Below are 10,669 nucleotides of genomic sequence, written 5' to 3'. Positions count from 1 at the left end.
CCTATATGTGGAACAAGGTACAAAGTGAAAATCCTGCAATAAAAATGGCTTTGAGAGATGAGGCATTTTAAATATAAATACTGAATCTGTAATATATCTATTTATGAAACCATTGATACTTTATGATCTGACTAACATCAGATCTTTGGGTTTTTGTTCAGGAATCGTCGTCATTGCAGCTATCCCTCGAGGTCGAAGATGATGGCCTTCGTTCTGAAGAAGTGGCCCACAGAGCAAAGACGCCTGTGCGTGTATTTGTTTAACGTGTACTTGATGTTGCACTCCAAGAAGCACACGATACTTCACAAATCAACCAACTGATTCCAATGGCGTGGGAACCACGACGATTGGAGCTGATGGATTTGTTTCAGCCTTCATCCGCCTTCACAGCCGTTGAGTTTGAAGTAACTTCATCCGCCTGTTCCACCGTTGAGGTCTTGGTTGGACTGTTCTTCGTTAGGGACCTCACCGCCATGGGTGACCCTACCAGGAGCACAGCTCCAGACGGCATTGCTCTCAGGATCACAGGACCACACAAGCTTCTCCACCGTGACACGGTGACAATCCATAGAGAAGTTCAGGAATATGCTGTAGAATAAGAAGGGATCTCATTGAGACCTATCGAATGTTGAAAGGCTAGAGTGGATGTTTCCTATGGTGGGGGAAATCTAAGACCAGAGGACACAGCCTCAGAATAGAGGGACATCCTTTTAGAATGAAGATGAGGAGGAATATCTTTAGCCAGAGAGTCTGGAATTCATTGCCACAGGTGGCTGTGGAGGCCATATCATTAGGTATATTTGAGGCAGAGGTAGGTGGATTCCTGATTAGTCAGGACATGAAGGGATATGGGGAGAAGGCAGGAGACTGGAGCTAAGAGGAAAATGGATCAGCTGTGACAAAATGGTGGAGCAGACTCGATGGACCAAATGGCCTAATTCTGCTCCTATAACTTATGGTCTTATGATAAGACTCTGAGAGCAGTCACTAAGAGATGGAGATTGAAGAAATCTCCATCTCGTAGTGGCTAACCCTGTAATTCCCTGAGCTTTGAAAGCTCATTATCATCATAGGGCCTGCATCCAGTGACCAAATGTAAACTCCAGACATCTGCCTTGGAAGGGTCTTACTCATCACCAGTGGGAACGGCAGGAGCAGCAGTAGCTGCTGGTCCACCAAAGACTTAGAAGAGCAGCCTTCTAGCCCCTTAGCGCAGGTTGCAAAGCCAAAGTTAGTGATCTTTGGGACATCACCGGCAGTATAGCATTCTCACACTGGATATCCTGACTCGTAATATGAAGGGCACGGTGATACTCCAATGATTGAACAATCTGCCTAAAGTAACGCAGGGTCACATCTTCAGATAAATGACCTCAAGAGTCAACTCAAAGAGATTTATTTGTGCTTCCTTCATTATAAATAATGTATGCTCACACGATTTGATAATCTGATATACTTTTATTATATTCGGATATAAACATTGAGCAAAAATGGAAATTTCTCTTAGCAAAAACCTTGTCAAGTAGTCGCCCACCTGCTCGGGCTTATCAATGATTTTTATGGAATAGATAACCATATAACCATATAATAACTACAGCACAGAAACAGGCCATCTCGGCCCTTCTAGTCCATGCCGAACTCTTACTCTCACCTAGTCCAACCGACCTGCACTCAGCCCATAAACCTCCTTATGTCAGAATAGGTCTTCCTCCCAATGAATTGACCAGTCTCATAACTGAATATGCTAAGTCCATCTCTCCAGGGGATTTATACCTGCTAATTAATAGCCTTTTAAGGAAAAGGGCATCCTGGTTTTCCAATGGGCACAGAACATTACAGTGGTTCAGTGGTTACAATTAATATCAGAGAATGCATACAGTATACAACCTGAAATTCTTACTCTTCACAGACATCCACAAAACAGAAGAAAAACCTCAAGGAATGAATGACAAGAAAACATTAGAACCCCAAAGCCCCCATCCCCCTCCCACTCACAAGCAGCAACCCTCTCCCCACTGGCCTCAGCGCCCCCCCCATACCAGGGGAGAAACAAAGTTAGAAAGCCAACACTATAGATAAAGGGTCCTGATCTGAAACATCAACAATGCCTCGGCCTAATCCGCTGACTTCCTCCCACAGTTTTAGATTCAGACTACATCATCTGCAGACCCTTGTTTTCCCAGTTAACAATAAACTTAACAATGACATTGGAATTCAGCAGAACAAGTGTCACATTGGTTAGTGTTTTTTTCTGATGTCAAACTGCACCCATGACAACCATTAACAAGGTGGTCATCCCAGTGGTATCTTTCTCTTATTGCGAACTTCATTTCATTAACTTGGCTCTGCTACAAATATTTTTGTTTTCTGTGCCATTTCTGTCCTCAGTAGATATGTAGAAGATAATCCCCTGTAATCCCAACTAAGCTTCTTCGTCCACATGCCTTCTTTCAATGAGCAGCCAGGTGTGAAAATAACTATCTGGCTCTCTTCATTTTGTCCTCACCATGTTGCCTTGGATTAGGGGCAGCAGCTTTCTAACATATCACCGGAATACACTATATGATGTTTGAGAAAATCTAGAAAAGCTTTCCGAGCATCAATCAATTTTCCACAATGGTGTGCTACTATTACAACTTTCCATGGGTTTCATCTAGTTTTGTCATTTGCTTCAATGCTAAAATAAATGACAAAACTAAAATTGCTAAATTACTGAAGGGCACAAAAAGTTTTTTGGACTTTATATAAAGTCTTCCTCCCATCCCCTTGCCCATTGTAAAGAGCAAAGATACAAAGATTCAAAGTACATTTATTATCAGAGTATATATGCAATATATAACTCTGGGATTCTTCTTCTTGCAGCCAGCCTCGAAACAAAGAAACACCATGAGACCCGTTCAAAGAAAACATCAAACACCTAACGCACAAAACAAAGAACAAATCACGCAAATGGCAAAAAATGAGCAAATAGCGCACAGGATATTAAACATTTTAAACATCAAACTACCGAGTCCCTGAAACAGTCTAGGAATGAGCAGGGAGGGGTGGAGGGGGGCCTTGAGGTTGTAACGTTTTCCTGTCATTCATTCTTTCGGAGTTTTTATCTCCTTGTTCTGTGGATGACTGTGAAGAGTAAGGATTTCAGGTTGTATACTGTATGCATTATCTGATATTAAATTGAACCATTGACTGTTCAGTTAATTCAGATCAGTTGAACTTAGCTCTGAGTTGTTCTTCGACTGCAGGCCACAGAGCTAGGCTGCCCCGATCAAAATCGCACAAAATACCAATTTAAAAAATGGAACAACCAGAAACCAGAAACACATAACATGAACTGCAAAGACTCTGAAAATGAGACCAATCCACATACCACGCTGATCAAACTTTGCCCAAGACTCAAGACCCAAGACCTCTGCAACTTCCTCCAGCAGAAACGAGCAAGAGGAAGCAGGAGATCGGTCAAATCTATTTGACTAGAATGATTATTGAGGTATTATTTCTTTTAGTAGGAGAGGAAATTAAAGTGGGAAATGATGGACATTTTAATTTGCACTACCGTTAAACTTGGAGAACTCATAGGGACGTACAGCAGGGAAGCAGGCCATTCGGCCCATTGAGTCCGTGCTAACCATCTACATTGACCTTACATTAATCCCCATTTTTCAGAGTCCAAAGTAAATTTATTATCAATGTGTCACCATGAGATTCATTTTCTTGCAGGCAATTATGGTAGGACAGAGAAGTACAATAGAATAAAAAAAAAACTACACCCAAACAAAGATTGCTGACAAACAACTGATGTGCTAAGGAAGACAAACTGTGAAAATATAAAAGAAAGTAATGAGTAAAACTGAGAACATTGTATTCTTCTCCCAGATTTTGCCACTGAGCTGTACACTAAGGGCAATTTACAGCGACCAATTAACTTACAATTCTTCTTCTTTGGGCTGCAGGAGAAAACTAAAACACCCAAAGGAAACAGTCAGAGGGAGAATGTGCAGACTCCACACAGACCGTACCAGGGGACAGCAGTTTTACGTGACCTTCAGTTTCTCATCAATCTTCCTCAACTTAATGGCCAGCCTGACAGTCCACCCCGACAGTCCACCCCACCATCGCTGGACTTCTTCACAATCTGTATTATTTAAATTACTACCACTTCCTACCTGAGGTCTCCAGCAAGCTGGTTAGCTTTCCTTGAGCCAGCACTGGTGTAAATCCTGTGTAGTAAGGAGATACCACCTTAAGGGGCACTTGAGATGAAAAAGAGATGCTCAGTGAACACTATTGAATTGTATTTTAAACAGGTACAGTCAGGGAGTAAATCAGCACAGAAACAATTCCTTCGATTCAACTCACTCACCACCAACTAGGATGGCCATCCAGGCTAGTTCCATTTGGTGTGACTGGCCCATATCCCTCTGAACTTTTCCCCTCTGCTTTCAACATACCAAATGGCTTAGCCTCCACAGACGTCTGGGCAACGAATTCCACAGGTTCACCACCCTCTGCTAAAGATATTTCCTCTTGTCTCCGTTCTGAAGTGACATTCTTGCCCTCTGGTCCTGGACTCCCCCACTACAGGAAACAGCCTCTCAAGTGAAAGCTTATTGTCATTTAACCGCACACATGTATACTGCCAAACAAAACAACATTCCTCTGGAGAAAGTCCGCAGCGCATAACTGTCTAACTCACACACTTCACACATGAAGTAATATTACCATGAGTAAATTAACAAATATTAAGGTGCATTTGCGACAGAAGTTAAAAGTAAACTGTATAATGCTGCTGCCACTTCATTTGTGATGATGATGATGATGATGATCCCCCCTCATTCTTCTAAATTCCTCTGATTACAGGCCTGGAGCCATCAAACACTTCTCATACATCAACCCTTTCATTCCCAGTAACGTGCTCATGACCCTCCTCTGCACCTGCTTCAAAGCCAACATGTTCTTTTTTAGATATGGGGCCCAAACTGCTCACAATACTCCAAATGTGGCCTGACCAATGCCTTATAAAGTATTACATCCTTGTTTTTATATTCTAGCCCTCTTGAAATGAATGCTAACTTTGTATTTGACTATTTGACTACAATTTCAACCTACAAGTTAGCCTTTAAGGAATCTTGCATGGGACTCCAATGTCTCTTTACACCTCCGATTTCCGAATTTGTTCTGTGTAGAAAATACTCTATGCTTTCTTTTCTTCTAATAAAGTGCATGACCATACACTCCCCTACATTTTATTGAATCTGCCACTTGCTTGCCCATTCTCCTAATCTGTCCAATTCTTCTGCAGACTCCCTGCTTCCTCACCACTACCTGCCCCTACACCCACCTTTGTATCTTCCACAAATCCATTAATTCCGTCATCCAAATCATTAACATATAACGTGAAAAGTAAATGGACCCAACACTGACCCCAGTAGAACACAACTACTCACTGGCAGCCAGCCAGAAAATCCACGCACACAAAATGCTGGAGAAACTCAGCAGGTCAGACAGCATCTGTGGAAATGAGAAAAGGACCCTCTTTATTCCCATTCTTTGCCTTCTGCCAATCAGAAAAACTTCTGTCCATGCTAAAGTCTTTCCTGTAAAACCATGTGCTCCTGTCTTGTTTAGCAGACTTATACATGGGCACCTTGTCAGAGGCCTTCTGAAAATCCAAGTGAACAGCATCCACTGGCTCTCCTTTGTCTATCCTCAAGATTCAAGATTGCTTAATGTCATTTCCTTTACTCAAGTTGCCCCAGATCTGAGGCAGCAGAAAAAAAACACAGTAAGATTAAGAAACACAATAAGTATAAATGCATAAGATAGCTTATTTACATAGATTGACTGTAAGTCCACAAAGTGACACTAGGCACAGGAGTTTCCATACTTAAGGTGACTGACAGGAAGTAATAAAGTACTGGTGGTGGTGGAAGGTTTTGCGGGGTGGGTTAGCGGGTGGAGGTGTTGATCAGACTCACTGCTTGGGGAAAGTACCTGGCTTTGAGTTAGCTGGTCTTGCCGTGGATCGTTCAAAGCCTCCTTCTTGGTGGAAGTGGGGTAAACAGTCCATGAGCAGGGTGGGCGGGATCCTTTATGATGTCGCTGGTCTCTTTTCAGCACCTTTCTGTATATGTGTCCTTGAAGGCAGGTAGTTTGGTGCTGGTGATGCGTTGGGCAGTTGGATCATCCAAATTAGATCCTACCTGTCCTCCGCAGTGCAGTTTCCGTACCAAGCAGTGATGCAGCTTGTTAGGATACCCTCCACTGCACACCTGTAGGAGGACGTGAGTTTTAATGTGCATAGTCCAGCTCTCTTCAGCCTCCTCAGAGAGCAGGGGCATTGAAGAGCTTTCTTGATAGTGTGGAATGTGTTCTGGGACCGTGAGAGTTTGTGCAAGATGTGCACTCCTATCCGATTGCCGTTTCCACTGCTGTGCCGCCAATGTGAAGACTGGTGTGAGTGATATGAGTTCTCTCCATTATTTCCTCCAAGAATTTCAACAGATTTATCAGACAAGATTTCCCCTTAAGGGTACCATGTTGAATTTGGTCTATCTTAGTGTGGGCCTCCAAGTAGCCTAAAACCTCAGCCACAATAATCCACTTGCCAACCACTGAAGTCAGGCTAACAGGCCTATAATTCCTAACTTTTGCCTTCCTCCCTTCTTAAAGAGTGGAGTGATATTTGCAATTTTCCAGTCCTCCAGAATCACTCCTGAAACCTTGTAATTCTTTAAAGATCACTACTAATGCCTCCACAATCTCTTCAGCTACTTCTTTCAGAACCCTGGGGTGTAGTCTATCTGGTCCAGATGACTTATCTATCTTCAGACCTTTCAGCTTCCCAAGCACCTTCTCCTTAATAATAGTGACAACACTCACTTCTATTCCCGGACACTTTCACATTTCTAGCATGTTTAAATGCTAGTGATGACATACAAAATACTTACACAGTTTGTCCGCTATTTCTTTGTTCCCCATCGCTGCCTCACCAGCGTCATTTTTCAGCAGTCCGGTCTCTACTCTTGCCTCTCTTTTATACCTAATATATCTGGAAAAAAACTTTTGGCATCCTGTTTTATATTATTGGCTAGCTTACCTTCAGTGCGGTTCCTAAGGTTGTCATAGCCAGGGGGTGGTAGTGGGGATAAGCTCCCACTACCTGTAAAGTGCTCCAAATGGCGTGCGACTCTAACAGCCTCTGACAATCAAGTCCAATTCTTGGCCTTGTCGCTTGACCGGCAACGATGAATATAGAAATAAGTCAGGTTTTATAAACAAATAAACATTTATTAAACTCTGCTCAACATTAGTAAAAAGATAAACAAATGAAAACCTTAACCGGAAGTAAATTACCATGCGGCCATTTAACAAACTGCCAAACTCAGTGCTAGTTCTTAAAGCGGTAAAGGCAAACACAGTCTTAAAGTGGTAAATTAGAACACAGTTCTTAGAATGGTAAATTTGAAAGTCCAAGAGATTTATACAGTCAATTAGGAGAGACTTTCCTGAAGTAAAGAATTCCTCGAAGACTTGATGTTACCGCTGATCCCAGCCAGAACCTGCCATGTCTGCAGGATTCACAACGACGGAAATAAAACGGTTTAAAGGAACTGACCTTTTCCTCTGTAGAATAGACACTGCACAACCTTTTCGGTTTTAGCAGAGGTTATCTCATGCAGATCACTCTTTCTTGTACGAAGATTCAATAATGGTCGATCCTCTCCAATACCACCGAACGATATCAGCTTTACTCGACTCCTTCAGGTTCCGTACCTTAGGAATGTTTTCATTCTCCAATACTACTGAAGAGGTACACCAACAAAGCTGGCAGCTATTGGTGAAACTGCTGGCCCAACACTTATGTACCTTACAATAGAAAGTAAAACTCCGTTCTAAAACTAAACTGCGACATGGGACAAATACACAGCATTGCGGAGTATCTGACTGACGATTTAAACTGAAACTAACTGCATCACCAGGGGTCTACCCTTATATACCTGGTGAGAACAGGTCATCACGTGACCTCACATCGGTGGGAAAATTACATCATGTGACCTCCACAAGACCATTACATCATCCTCATAAGACAGTCACAAGATATCTGTGAAGTTTGTAACAGCCTTCACATATGGCTTAGCTACTCGGCCCGGCAAAACTGTTTCTACTGTTAAGAGAACGGGCAAAGGCAGACCACTGGCATCTCAAAACCAGTTGTTTTGGGCAGATGGGGCTTGTCAGCCTTGGATGGCAGCCCGCCTAGGAGAAGGAAAACTCTAATTTTAAACCTCCGCTGCATTGCAGCCATACCCACCCATGGGAAAAGCTTTGGAAGTAAACCCTGAGGAAGAAATCCAGAGCCAGCACCCTAAGGCAGCTTGATGTTGTTTACAACTTCACTCTGGCAACCTCTGTGATGACACCGGTGCCAAGCTGTATCAGCACTTGCCCTTCCCTTGGACTACATCAGTGACGTAGAGATGTGGAACCGCTGCATGGGCAGTAGCTGGTTCTTCAAATCTTCCCACCCAGGCTTGCGCCCTGGAGAGGGCACAGTCCACTAGAGGCGCAAACCCATGATCCAATGGGATTGACGGCCGCCTACTACCTTCAGTGTGGATTGGGGCAGGCTGTTTTCTAGCAAAGGTGTACTTGGAAAGTGGGAAGTTTTCAAAAGTGAAATTTTGAGAGCACAAAGCTTGTATGTGCCTGTCAGAATAAAAGGTAAAGATAACAGGTTTGGGGAACATTGCTTGTCAAGATATATTGAGGCCCTGGTTTAGAAAAAAAAGGAGGTGCTTAGTAGACTATAGGCAGGTAGGAACAAACGAGATGCTTATGAGGTATAAGAAATACAAGAGAACACTTAAAACAAAATCATAAGGGCTATAGGAAGGCTAAAGATTGCCCTTGCAGACAAGATGAAGGAGAACCTAAGAGATTCTATAGATATGTTAGGAGCAAAAGGGTTGTAAGGGACAACACTTGTCCTCTCGAAGATCAAAATGGTAATCCATGCATGGAACCAAAAGAGATAGGGAGATCTTCAATGGGTTTTTTGCATCTGTACTTACTCAGGAGATGGATACAGAAGTGAGGCAAAGCAGCATCAACTTCATGGACCCTACACAGATTACAGAGGAGGAGGTGTTTAGAACTTGACAAGGTGTTTCCTCAGATCCTGTGGGAGGCAAGTGCAGAAATTGCAGGGGTACTAGCAGAGATATTTAAATCATCCTTAGCGGCAGGTGAGGTACCAGAGAATTGGAGGGCAGTTGAAGTTTTTCTGGTGTTTAAGAAAAGTTCTAAAAATAAACCAGGAAATTATAGGCCAGTGAGCCTGACATTAGTAGTGGGAAAGTTACTGGAAGGCATTCTAAGGGGCTGGATTTATGAGTATTTGGATAGATACAGACTGACTAGGGACAGTCAGCATGGGTTTGTGTGCGGTAGGGTTTTTTGAGGATGTTACCAGGAAAGTTGCTGAAGGCAAGGTATTGGATATTGTCTACATGGACTTCAGAAAGGCACTTGACTAGGTCCCACATGGGAAGCTGATCAACAAGGTCCAGTCACTTGGGATTCAAGGTGAGGTGGTAAACTGGATTAGGCATTGGAAAGATTGTATAGATTAGGACGTCAGTCCTTGAAACGTAGAAGACTGACAGAAGATTTGATCGTGGTTTACAAAATTACGAGGGGTATCGATAGGGTAAATGCAAGCAGGCTTCTTCCACTGAGCTTGGGTGGGACTACAAGTAGAGGTCATGGGTTAAGGATGAAGGGTGAAAAGTTTAAGGGGATCATGAGGGGAAACTTCTTCACTCAGATGGTTGAAAGAGTGTGGAATGAGCATGCAAGCTTAGGTTCAACGTTTATAAGAAGCTTGATATAGGTTCAACGTTTATGAGAAGTTTGATCAGTATGTGGATGGTTGGGGTATGGACTGCCAAATGGTCCCAGTGTATGACGATGGGAGTAGGCAGTTTAAATAGTTCAGTATGGATGAGATGGGTCGAAGGGCCTGTTTCTGTGCTGTACTTTTCTTTGACTCAATAACTCTAAATGTACTCAATGACATGGATCCTCACAACCATCAATGGCAATGAATCCCACAAATTCACCACCCTCTGGCCAAGGAAATATGTCCTGGTATGGGAACACCAATGCCTTTTGGCAGAAAATCCTACAAAAGCTAGTGGATTCAGCCCAGCAAATCACCGGTAAAAACCCTCCCAACCATTAAGCACATCTACATGAAACTGCCGTAGAAAAGCAGCATCCATCAGAACCTCACCACCCAGGACATGTTCTTTTCTTGCTGCAGCCATCAGGTAGAAGGTCCAAGAGCCTCAGGACTGGCACCACCAGGTTCAAGAACAGCTACTACCCCTCAACCATTAGGCTCTTGAACAAAAGGGGTTAACTACACTCATTTAAGGACTTGTAATTTCATGCTCGTTATTTATTTCTATTTATTTATATCTACATTTGCTCAGTTTATTGTCCATTGACTCTGTTTACAGTTACTGTTCTATAGATTTGCTAAGAATATCCGCAGAAAAACGGTCAGAGGGTTGTATGTGGTGACATGTATTTACTCTGAGAATAAATTTTACTTTGCACTTTGCCCAGGCGCCCAGGCGTTTCAATATTCACAGTTTACAAT

Source organism: Mobula hypostoma, chromosome 25, assembly GCF_963921235.1.
Source record: "Mobula hypostoma chromosome 25, sMobHyp1.1, whole genome shotgun sequence".
Classification (NCBI taxonomy): Eukaryota; Metazoa; Chordata; class Chondrichthyes; order Myliobatiformes; family Myliobatidae; genus Mobula; species Mobula hypostoma.
This window is presented reverse-complemented; position numbering follows the sequence as displayed.